This window comes from Nannospalax galili, unplaced genomic scaffold (assembly GCF_000622305.1).
Source record: "Nannospalax galili isolate Female #2095 unplaced genomic scaffold, S.galili_v1.0 scaffold127, whole genome shotgun sequence".
Lineage (NCBI taxonomy): Eukaryota > Metazoa > Chordata > Mammalia > Rodentia > Spalacidae > Nannospalax > Nannospalax galili.
The window spans coordinates 6367609-6380764 of record NW_008360326.1 but is presented as its reverse complement, the minus strand read 5'-3'; the positions used below and the strand labels follow the sequence as shown (position 1 = coordinate 6380764).

At 41.7% G+C, this 13156-nt stretch overlaps 1 pseudogene; it reads left to right on the top strand.

Annotated features, from left to right (window-relative positions):
- Positions 1-6678: 6678 nt before the first annotated feature.
- On the top strand, positions 6679-7116 carry LOC103727818 (annotated as a pseudogene).
- Positions 7117-13156: the final 6040 nt, after the last annotated feature.

The following is a 13156-nucleotide window of genomic DNA, read 5'->3' as shown; positions in this document are numbered from 1 at the left end:
AGATGTATATAAATATATAGGTATATACACATATATACATATACATATATACATATATAAACATATATATATGGGAAGGAAATGAAACTTACTATATGTGGAAGTGGAGGACAGACTTGGTAGGAAGGCCTGGGTGCCCCCCCAGCCACTCTGCAGCCTATCTGGGGAAAACTGCACCCCAGGAAAGGGAAGTGGTAACAGCTATATGGCAGAAGAGAGGGCAGCATCTTCATCCTCTGGGGAAGAAGAAGGCATCCAATGGTGTGTGCCCAAGACTAAAGATCTTTGGTGAGCTGGCATGTGATTACATCACATAGTCAGCACAGAGCCCCCCTGATACTGTCTACATTTGATTAGTTCAGCCACAGCAAAAGCCTATGGGAGGAGTTTGATAACAGGTGCCAAGTGAGAGATGATCCTGCTCCCAGAATCCTTGCTGGAGGTCTGCATGGGACACTGGTACTATCATAGAATTCAACTCCTGTGTGTGGGAGGGGGGGTGCTCACTTTCAACCACATGACACCTAGTCAGATTCAATCCCTATATTCATCTCCTCCATGTAGACAATCAGAGCTGGGTCCTGTGGAAGTTTCTGGTACTGTGTCCAGTTCCTGGAGTTGGTTTCTAAGAATTTCTATTTTGCTTCTGCATGCAAGAATTGACCTCTCTGCCCCTGATTTATCATATGAGTAATGTTAAGGGGAGAGAGAGAACAGGAAAAAAATAACCAGGGGAGGATACAGCACTGACTTAGGCCATTGGTCAGCACACCATGCTGTGTCTAATCTTGCTTGAGGGTAGAAGTGCTTTTCTTACCCAAGATTGGTGCTGCATGAACCAAGGAGAGGTCAACCAACCCTGTTACATGGATCACTCTTTACCCTCTTCTCATCTCCTGTTCCTATCATGTTCATAGGGCTCCCAACTTACTTCCATCTGGGGAATTAGATCTGCTCGTGCTGTATGCCTAGCCTAGTAGGAAGGAGATTAGCCTTGGTGAACCAGGGCAGCCATAACAAAACACTTAAAATAGTAAAACTATATTGCCTGGCAGCCCTGGAGGTTGAGAGTACAAAGCCAAGGCATCAGTGGGCCTATGCTCCCTGGGAGACTCTAGGGACAGTCTTCCTTGCCTCTTCCTGCCCTCTTATAGAATCTGGTGGTCATCGTCTGAATTCTTTGGCTGGCAGCTACATCATTCCAGGCGCTGCCTCCATCATTGCCTGGTGCTCTCTCCCTGCATCTCTATCATCATGAGGCACTTTCTTCTTATAAGGACACGAGTCATATTGGATTAGAGCCCACTTTTATGTCTACGTTTTCATTTGGTCATGTCACAAAGACCTAATTTCCAAATATAGCCATGTTCACGGGTACCAGGATTAGGACTTTAGTGCATCTCTTTGAGGGACAGGATTCAGTCATTAATGTAATTCTAAACTCAAGCCCATGTCTCTTCTGAGGCCTAGCCACCTTGTCTAAATTCAGACTTACTGATTCCAGTGCCCTTTGCCAAAATTCTAACGCAGTTACTTGGTCCCTTTTGCATTTTTTTGTCATTCTTGGCAGATAAACAAGACCTCTATATACTGACCCTATCCTGGGAACCCTCCAGATCCTTTAGCCTTACTCTGATTGACCAGATGTTAAGAGTAAGACTTAGGGCTTCAGGGAATAACTTGGATCAGTCCCCAGCCTTGAGTCCCTCCTCTGCCATGCCACTACCCCTGATCCACCCTCCAGGTCCCTTCCCTGGACCAACATTCCTAAAGACTTTCTTAGACCGCTCTTTACTCCATTTAAAATTGATCTCTACCACCTGCCAGGCCTGGCACAAGCCAAGAAGAGCATCCACTTTCCAAAAATGAATAGCTCTCATTTGATTTGTTTTTACAAACTTTAAAATAAAGATCATGTTCATGATATTGCAAATATAACCCATAGACCTGTACCTTGTGCAATTTGTATGTAGCCGTCCTCATTTGTTTCTCCACTGCTGTGACAAAACACTCTGACCACTACCAGCTTGGGGAGGAAAGGGTTTATTTGTCTTACATCTCCCAGGTCATAGTTCATCAGGGAGCCCAAGGTAGGAACTCAGGGCAGGAACCTAGAGGCTGGATTTGAAGCACAGACCACAGAGGATCGCTGCTTACTGACTTGCTCCCGGGCCCCTGGTCAGCCTGCTTTCTTCTGCAACGCAGGCCCACCTGCCCAGGGGTGACACCACCCACAGTGGGCTGGGCCCTCCCACATCACTCAACAATCAAGAAGATGCCCCTCAGACATGGCCACAGGCCAGTCCTATGGAGGCAATTCCACAATTAAGGCTCCCTCAACCCAGGTGTGTCAAGTTGACACCAAAGCTATCCAGCACAATGGCTTTAAGCATCATCTATCCCTCTTTATTGTAGTTTCTCAAACTGACCTTGAGAAGAAAAATTAATTTTAAATATCATCATAATAAAATAATTTTTACTAGCAGACAGATCAATGATGACAAATTATTTTCTTCAAAATCAAATAAATTGGCCCAGCTTTCTACTAGTAAAACATGTAAATAGAATGTTGCAACATTTTTTTCTCAAATTTTGTATCTTAAAGTGAGTCTACCACAAAATATTTGATGATAAATTTTGCTTTTGCTTTTGTATTTTGCTTTAGTTAATTACATTAATCTTCCATTTGCCGTGTTTTCACAGACCTCACCTAAACTCAAAACCACAAACTGCAGCAACCGGAGCTAATCCTGTAACCCACTTCTCTCTTTCTAAACAATGGTGCTTGGTCAGCTTGTAAGGATTTGGAGGTCTCTCAGGTCTATAAAAAATTTGGCATTTTCTAAGGATCCACAATTTCCATTTCTTCAGCACAGAGAGATGGCCAGTGGTGGAATTAAACAGGCTGAAGTTGCCAATACCTATGTCATCTTTAAGCTGCAAAATATCCCATAGCTCACAATTTACAAAAAGATTAACAGCTTGGCCATGCTTACAGCAGTCTACAAACATAAGCCTAATGACCTCATTAGAACCTTCCAACTGGCCACATGCACGAACCCAAAGAAGAAAGCTAACCGTTTTCCTGCTACCAGTCATTCTGGCTATTGCTATGTATGCATGATTTTTCTCATCTGCCTGTGATGTTCCCTTGTGCAATTCTAAAATGAATCATCCTCATTAAATGGAAAGTAGAAGTGACCAGCACACGCTTGCTGGCGTCCAAACTCAGCCAAGTCTCCAGCCACTATTTCTGCTCCTGGGGCCACCAGAGACCAAATGGACTATTTCCATCCCCTGCCAGGAAAACATGCCAGTATTTACTAGTACTTATGCAAAATGATTTTCCAGAATCATTTTTCAAAAGCTGAATGCTCAGTTGACTTATAAAATCTAAAATGGATTAATAGGAAAGAAATAGACAGTCCCAGATGCACAAGTTATCAATTTTATGCACAGGATGAGTAAGCCTTACATATTTCAACTAAGCTGGAATTACAATAACCCCATTTCTCTCAGGAGAAATGGTGGCTGCTATAAAAATGAAGATGTGCTTTGTTTTACTTGCAAAACAGGAAGTATTTTTGGCTGGATTAAAGTGATTGGCATGACAACTTAAAGATACTGCCGTATCAACAGCTTTGTCACCAGTGCTAACGTCTACATGATCACAGTGGCTGAATGAGGTTCATTTATTTTTTTGTTCAAATAACACTCGTTAAGGACTTAGCATGAATACAATGCTGAATTAGACATTTTGATGCAAAGATAAGGAACAAAGACTCCCTTCTTATAAGGGATTCATAAGCGTTCCCCTTTACTGTCCTAAACACTAGGTCTTTGTGCCTATAGGCAACTGAAAAGTTTGCTATCTAGCTTACAAATGTGGAAGTCTTTGGAAGGATGAGTAGCAGTTGAGAGGGCAAAGAACAGAAGGAACAGGAACCAGATCCTTTTCAGGTTCCTGGTAGTAAGAAAAATGTAGACAGCTTTTAGGTCTTTTAGGTCCCTGCTCTTGAAATGAGTGCTCCCCGGCTCTTTCCACTCCTTGTCACATCACTTAGGGTTACAATTAGCTTCTACTGTACCTCATAATGATCCCTTTATTGAGTATGGATGGGTTACTTTGCTTGACCAAGAGAAGTCATTCCCAAAGCTAGTGGGTCCTAGGAAAGCAGAATTGCCCTGTCCTAGCCTTTCCATATCCCAAGATGTGCTCTCTCCCTGTGGCTAAGCCCACTCAATCTTCCACTTACAGCTAATCTTACCCCAGGTTTTGAGAGACAACTGAACAGCTCAGAAAATCAGTATTCACTCGGCCTTGCCTCAAGATTCACACAGCAGTTTCTCCTGACTCAAGTAACTGTTCTGCATTACTGTTGAAGACCCCATTTCCAGTAACCATGCCTGCATCATCTTAGTATATTCAAAGCTCAGAATTGCTGCATGAAAGGTCTAAGAATTACCCATGTTTGAAACCAGATTTTATTTCTTTCCCCACATTGCCCTGATGACTAGCCCAAGTACTCTAATCTCTGCCAAATGAGGACTCTGCCTTCTGTGCTGAGGCCAGACAGCCATCTTTACTTCTACTGAAAGCTGTCGTTCTGCACTTGAATCTGGGCTTTGTAACTAGATACTTAAGAAGTAATACTTTTGATTCATAAAAGCTCTGTGATCTTGAAATCACTGTGAACTTATGAACTTCAGCTACTAATTTATAAAATGGATTCAATAATATACCAATATATTAATTATATTAAATATACACCTCTTTAAGTTGTGGAGATTAGATTATTTGATAAGAGATATTTTATAATCTTTTATAATTTTATTTCTTACAAAATTGTATAATATAATGACTTTATAATTAGTTGTCATAGTTTATGAAGATAATATAATACTTACTGATTTGCCCTCAATCCTTCATTCAAGTGTGTTTTAGCAATTTATTACTGTCTTATTCTTGCTACACAACATGCTGATATTCAAACCCCTGCTTCCACATCAACAACAAAGTCTTTTATATTCCTATGCATCAACCTTCTCTTTCTCATATTTTAGACTGGCCCTAGCAAGCCAAATCCTGACTCCCTGTCTCTGGCTGTAGCCATGCCCCTCACTGTATCCCACCTCCACCTCTTCAAACCAAGTGCCTTTCACTGTAGTTCCATGAAGTCAAGCACAAACTTTCTCGGGCTTCCTTTCATGCAGCCTGATAGCTACAAGCAGGAAACTTGGCCTTCTGACCTACTTATATTCATTAGGACTGGAGAAAACAGCCATGTCTGCTTTTAGAGAGCCAGTTATCCTGGGCCCACTCAGTAGTCACCAGCTTGCTAAGTTCTGACTTTTTTTGTTGTTGTTGTTGTTGTAATTATTTGGATGAAGCCCTAATTACCTAAATCCTGGAAATGCTTTCTTCCCTCCTCGGCAAATAGTTTCTCTAAAGATATTGATCACCTCGTATGTGCCAAGTGGTGAAGCCAACAGTGGATGCCGGGTACATAGGACACCATCCTAACAGTCCACTAAAGGCAGTAGGAAGACAGAGTGCTCACAAGCAGACGTCATGGCTGATCGTCTTCCCGGTGAACAGTGCTGATGACAAAAGCAGCCTAAAAACGGTTCTGAATCATGGGTAAAGACGATGTCGCTTAGGCTGAATTCTAGAATGCCCTCTGTCATTTGCATTTACAGAAAAAGGCGCCAGGCAGAATTTAGAGTTCAATGAATCTTCACATCCAGCATGCAACGGGAAGACTAGAGAGTTAGCAGAACTCCCCCAGCCCTCCCTACCGCCTGATGGTGAATGGATTCTCCCAGCATGCCTTCTCGTGGGGCTGGCATCCTTCCTTCGGCGTGAAAGCTGAGAATGGTGGACTCACAGGGATGCGGCAGTTTGAGTGCAATCGTTCTTGTTTCAGAATAATAGTCCTTTGTATGCATGCTTAACACTTTGCCCATACTCCCTGGATGCGCCTTCCCTTTCCACTTTGTGAAAAATATTGCTAAGAGCATCGCACACATGCCTTTGCACGAACTGTATGCACTGTATTCCATTGTGTTTATACCTAGGAGTGAAACGGCTGGGTCGTAATGTAGGCGTATGCTCTATTTCAATAGATACTTCTAGTTGGTTCTCTTCCTCTGTGTGTATTTTTAAAAAGACACGTCTGCTGTTTAAGAGAAACAGACATTGTGCTGAGAGGTCTGATCCCAAGGGATCTGAGACATTGACTATGCAGAGCTCCGCGTTCAGCTCCATTCTTTGAGTCTGCTCTCTGCACTCAGAGGAGACTGTTTTTATTACCTGCTGGGCAGGTGCAAAATGGCATCATTAATCAAGAGTTTATACATGTCCTGGAATCTGGTGGGGATTCTTCAGTGCAGAGACCATAGTTCCCTCACACACGTACACACACGCAGTTTTAGGAGCCTCCTGATATCAAATGAGAGAAGATATGATCAGAGACAGATCAGAAAGATGAAGTATAAAGAGTTAGGATCAGGAAGCCAGACGGAGACTCCAAAAACAGGCCTCCGAGGACAGCCTGGGAAGACAATGAGAAAACGAGTTTAGAGTGAACAAGTCTTTCTGGCCCCAACTGGCATCTGTGAGCAGCTCACGTGCTGGGGGCCAACTGCTGCACCATCACCAGCTGGGGTGGAGTGAAGATGATCGGCCGGAGCAGCGCCATCGCAGCGGGTGTATGTGGCGCCCTCTTCATCGGGTACTGCGTCTACTTTGTCTGCAAGAGGCGGAGTGACCCCAACTTCAAGACCAGGCTCCGGGAGCAAAGAAAGCAACAGAAGCTTGCCAAGGAGAGAGCGGATCTTTCCAGGTTACCGGATCTTAAAGATGTCGAAGCTGTTCAGAAATTCTTCCTTGAAGAAATACAACTTGGTGAAGAGCTACTGGGACAAGGCAACTGTGAGAAGGGTGTGGAACACCTGACCAATGCTGTTGCTGTGTGTGGACAGCCGCAACAGATGCTGCTAGTGTTACAGCAGACTCTTCCATCATCAGTGTTTCAAATGATTCTCTCCAAGCTCCCAGTCATCAGTCAGAGGATTGCAAGTGCTCAGAACCTGACCCAAGGTGGCGTGGAATGAGCCAGGTGTCTCCATAATAAAATCTCCGTTAAAATGAGTTTTTAAATTATTAACTTGGAAGCTTTGGGGTAATCAGGGGAAACATGCTTGTTACCGACTATCCTATACTGATCTGCCAAAGTCAACGTTTAACTAGAGCAGATCCACTGTCCGTTTTGTTTTCCCCAGTGAAGAGTGCGTTTTGATCGAGTTTTTCATTTTATAAATGTAAGTTACCCCAAACAAGCAACCAAAAAGAGTTAACTGGTAAGAAGGAACTACAGAGGTAGTGGGAAGGAAACTGGGGTGACTTCTGAGTCACCCCTCCTTGTGTCTGTATGGTAGCGGGGAAGGAGCAGTCATTAAGGAGAGGAACAAAGGTGAATGATTCTTAATTTCCTGGCTCATTAACTCAAAAAGGTGACTGTTCACAACAGCAGACCCTATGGCTAAATTGTCAGAACCCTTCCCCATGTTGCCGAACTTTTGAAACATCCATGTCTGCCTGTGCAGTCCACTGGAAAGCACCATGACCACAGATAATGACCTATAAGATTCTTACACCCACTAACGCTATGGTCCACTTCTGATAATTTATTATACAGCTATCATTTGAAACAGAAAAAAAGAAAACCATCAGTGTACTTAGATGTTGGGAATCGTTTCTAATATTTGACAGTATAGAAGAATAGGTATAGTCCAGGTATGGTGGCACACGCCTTTAATCCCAGCATTTGGGGGGCAGAGGCAGACAGATTTCTGTGAGTTTGAGGCCAGGCTGGTCTATATAGTGAGCTCCAGGTCAGCTGGGGCTACAGGGAGACCCTGTCTCAAAAAGACAAAAATAAAAAAGAATGGATATGATTGACAACAGTTAATTGTATGCTTCAAAATAATTAGTGAATAGAATATTTTAGATGTTTCTGAAACAAAGGAAGGTTATGGTTTATCTCCTGATATGATCATTACACATTATATGCACATATTAGAATTTCATACACTGTACCCAGAGATATGTGCAATTACAAAGTGTCGATTTTAGCAGCCCATCACCTTAACCACTTGGCCCCCTTGTCCCACACAAAGTGTCAGTTTTAAAAAGAAGAGAAAATCAAATATATTAATCTGTTCACTGTAGGTACGTGTCTAATAGTTTTTAAAATGGGGAATAGCTGAAATATCCAGCAGCAGGAGATAGTGTGAATAACTCTCATAAAATGATTACAACCAGTTAAGATTAAATTTCTGTACAAATTTATTTAAATTAAAATATCAAGATACAAAAGTGCATAGACATTAAAATTACAATGAAATAAACATATACATGGAGGCAGACAAAAGTTTTTTGAATAACAAGGATAATAGCTAACATTCATGCCCATGGTATGGTAATATTTAATACAAATTAGCACATCCTCACAACAGCCTTATGAGGAAAGTATTATTAACTCTATTTTATGATGGAGAAAATTAAGCCACAAAAAGCTGAGGTGCCCAAGTTGGTAACAGAGGGACAGAGCTCAAGTGTTCTAATCTCCAATTCCTTAAACACAAAGTGTGATGATGGAAATACAAGTCATATTAGGCAGGAAGAGTATTAAACCTATCCATCTTTGTCTGTCTTTTAATATCTTTATAACTAAATCTGATGGGACTAACATCTGTTGAGCATCCGTTATGTCTCTTGTATAGAGCTAAACTCTTTCACACACATCATTTCATCAAATGTTCTCAAGAATCTAGTGCTATTGAGAACATTTCTTTGTTATGTTACCTCAATTATAAAAACCTCAAGGACAAACACAAGAAAGCAAACCCTACAAGTTTCCACAAATTAACAAAGTTTCTAATGGGAAGAAAAGAGGAAATTATGACAAAAAATAGATATTTTCTGCTACAGCATGGGCAAACTATAGGAAAATTTCAGAGTATAAAATTAAGTAACATGGACAGTTATCTGAAGAAGATAAGCAGCCATTAGAACAAAATGTGCCGTGCCATTAAGATTTCTGTTACTGTAACAAATACCAAGGTCAAACAGCTTATAAAGAAAAACGGTTTGGGCTCACAGATGTAAAGGTTTCATACAATGACTGATCAATTCTGCTGATATTCTGGCAGCACAGAACACCCTGGCAGGAATACATGATGGAAAGAATCTGTTCACCTCAGGACAAGAAAATCAAAGAAAGAGAGGAGTGTTCAGAATCCCCTACTGGCTTGTCCTCGCCCATTAGGCCCTGCCTCTAAAAGGTTTCCAGACTTCAACAGCACCAAGCTTTTAACAGAAGTGATTTGGGAAATAGCCCAGATCCAAACTACAATGTGGTTAATTGGGGATTTGGGGTTTTACAGGAGGTCATTAAAAATCAACATATATAACAATGAGAACATGAGCTCAGTGATGTCAGGAAAGGAATCACAGATTATTTGAGGAGCTGGGGAGATGCTCATTGGATAAATTACTTGCCATGCTGGATCTCCAGCACTTATGTAAATGCCAGGGGGGCCTGTCTGCCTACTTGTAATCCCAACACTCAGGAAGTAGAGGTAGGATCATCAGAGCAAGCTGAATAACTGAACTAGTTGAAATTTGTGATTTCAGGATCAGCAAGAGACCATGTCTCAATATATAAGGATGAAAGTGATAGAGGGAGACACCAGATGCCAACTTCTGATCTCCACATGCATGTACAGATTTGCCTGCATACATCGCACATACCAACACATGTAAATACAGAAAGAAAGAAAGAAAGAAAGAAAGAAAGAAAGAAAGAAAGAAAGAAAGAAAGAAAGAAACTTGAAGATGTACATTTAAAAAGTTTTGGTCTTGAAATAAGTAGAGAGGGAGAAAGAGAGAGAGATGATTGACAGATAAAAGATAGATGATAGACAATGATAGATGATGATAGATAGATGATAGATAGATAGATAGATAGATGATAGACTGATCAATTGACAATAGACTCTGTGTGTGTGCATGTGTGTGCATGATGACTCAGCAAGATTTTCCATTTCCAGCCATTCCAACATTGCACATTAAACTTGGATCACACACCTGAGTGTCAAATTTATTATGATATATACGCATGTGTGTATATAAAAATATATAAGCATGTGAACATGCATACGTATACACATTTGTGCATATATACATAATTATGAGAGTGCACGTGTGTGAGTGAGTGTGTGTATGTGTGTGTGTGTGTGTGTGTGTGTGGTACAGTTGCTAGAAATACAAAAGAGCACCCCTCCACAAATTTCTCAGACTACTGAATCTCCAATACATCTCCAGATAATAACATGAGAGACCCAGAGATTTCATCACTAGGCTGCATCTTTGCCCTTTTAGAATAGACTATCCTTTATTCTAAGGTGTTACTGCAGAAGGAAAACAGAGTCACAGCAAACTTATACTGCTGACAGGGTGAAGGCAGTTTTTACTGTCCTTGAAATTCAATCTACTTCTCCCTAATACAGAGCTATGTCTTCCTGGACATACATTGCCCGACTCATATGCAATGTATGCCACACAGTGGACCTTCACCATTAAATAAAATACTGTCAGATGACAAGAAAGAAGTCATAATCCTGTCTACAAGGACATGAGCATCAAGAAATAACTAAGATAGCCCAGCAGCACATGACTGTAATCCCGGCACTCAAGCACCCAACACAGGAAGATCACAAGTTCAGTTTGGGAAGAGCCTAGATCTACTACATAGAGAGAACCTGCTTTCCCTCACCCCAATGAAAGAAACAAGAGCTGGAGATGTAGCTCAGTGGTAGCACGCTAGTAGTGCTCATGTGACCTTGGGTTTGATCTCCAACACTGCAGAAAGAGAGAATGAAAGAAGAAAAGGGAAAGGGAAAGGAAAAAGGAGGGGGGAGAAAACAAGGAGGAAAGAAAGGAGAGGGCAGGACAAGCCAGGATAGAAAAGGAGGAGAAGAAAGACGGGGATGGAGGGAGGGCAGAGGGAAGGAAAGGAGGAGTGAGAGAAGAGGGGAAGGAGGAGAAGAGAAAGGAAGGGAAGGGGAGGGAAGAAGGAGAAGAAGGGAAGAGGAAGGGGAAGAGAAACGGTGACTAAGGTTAGGAAATCAGTCTACCAAATTACATTGTACACACCTGCACCAATAAAAAGATAAAAATACATTTTCTGCACTAGGGGGTCTAGCAGAAGGAAGGGTTAGCAGAGAAGGGAGGGGTCCAAAGGACCTCGACTGTATGTAGAGGTACAGATTCTGTTCCCATGTTGATTCAAACAGCTATGGGTACTTGAAAAGTCTCCTAAGTGCTCTGATGCTCTCAATCAACATCAAAGAGCAGAGCCTAAGGTACCCTTGGAGATTATTTCCCCTTACTCTTCCGTTGGGTAGTAAGACAACTGAGACCCAGGGCCTGAACATGCCTCTGTCCACATCACACACTTCTCTTAGGAGACCCAAACCTGAGAACTCTTTCTTTGATACCCAGTGGACACTTAACTGCATCTCAGCAGTAGGAACTAGAGGGTAGGTGGTGTATGGGGAAAGCTGTAGCATCATGGTCAGATGTGGAACCATTGCCATGAGCAGGCTAGATGGCCTGAGAAGAAAGCACTCGATCCACTTGCCTTGTACAAAGCCCAGAGCAGGCAGCATGTATAAAATGCTACAGGCAGACTGGAATACATAAATCAGAATGATTGTGCATAGTAACTCACCTATCAACTGCCAGTACAACCAAAAGACATTTCCTTGAGAGGAAAGGGCAATAGAAAGAAATCTTTGTTATGCATGGTACTCAAACCTGGTAGAAACATCAAAATAATCTCATTAAAGTGCAACACACTTACCCAAGACAGACACAGAGTCCACACAGCCTTGAAAAAAAAAAAATCTGTTAAGGAATTTTACTTAGTCCTCTCTTCCGGCAGACTTTTTCTTTCAAATTTGCCTGTAAACTAATACTTACATCATTTTATTGAGGGCAAGGGCCTGAGCCTGCAAACAGTTATTTAAATAAATGTTCTTTCCATGACCTGAAAGGACCAGTTAGTATTAAATCAAACTTTTCCAGTTTATCTGGTGACAACCCTTTCAGAAAACCTCAAGAGGTGACCTCTCGTCTCATTCGTTAATAGGCAGTAGTTTTCTTTTCGACTCAGAAGTGATAAACAAGGTCACTTTTAACACCAAAGAAGCATTTACATAAACCAACAGCATCCAGAATATGCAATTAAAAAAGGAACAGTTAATGAGCCTGCAAAATCATATGCACCCCTTTCCAGAGCAAATCTTGCTGGATGATGAGTGATGGAGTTTTCTACGGTTGAATCTCTTTTTTAATTGAGTAAATAAGCTAAGGTAAGAATTAAAGCATAAATTAAAGCATGAAAATACAGACAATCTGCGGAAGAATGGGGGATGGAGGTGTTCCAATACAACAGAGGGAAGAGTTGGCTGGTTTTTAAAGTGCCTGTCTCCTCTTCATTTAACATTATATGTATACACACACACACAAGCACACCAAACAAACTAACATTGACCTTGTGGGGCACCTCCATTTGGCCTGCATCCCTACACTCTGCATATCCATTCCTTTTGACTCCAACCAAGAAAAAACAACATACTGAAGCTGATGGCCTTGCTATCACTAGTGTGGTTGCTTGCACTGTTGGCTCCATTCTTCATCCATATTTACACTCTTGATTGACGTCCAACCGTAGCACTGACTTTGGCCAGTAGGAGTAAAGTACATTGGACAGTGAGTTGTTTCCAAACCTAGATGTCTTGCTTGCCTCCTGGGACCACTGCTGCATCCATGTGAAGACTTTGTCCAGGCTAACCTACTAGACAATGAGGGCATGGGAGATTCAAAGCAGAAGACATCTGTCCAAGTCCATCCCAGAGTAACTGAGTCAGCAAAGTCCCTCAGGCACATCTAGAGAAGCTCAGTTGACCAACTACTGCTCCTGAGTTAGAATAAGGATATAATGCATAATGATATCTCTATTGTGATGGTTAATTTGACTGTCAACTTGACTGGATTTAGAATTGCCCAGGAAATTGATATACTCAT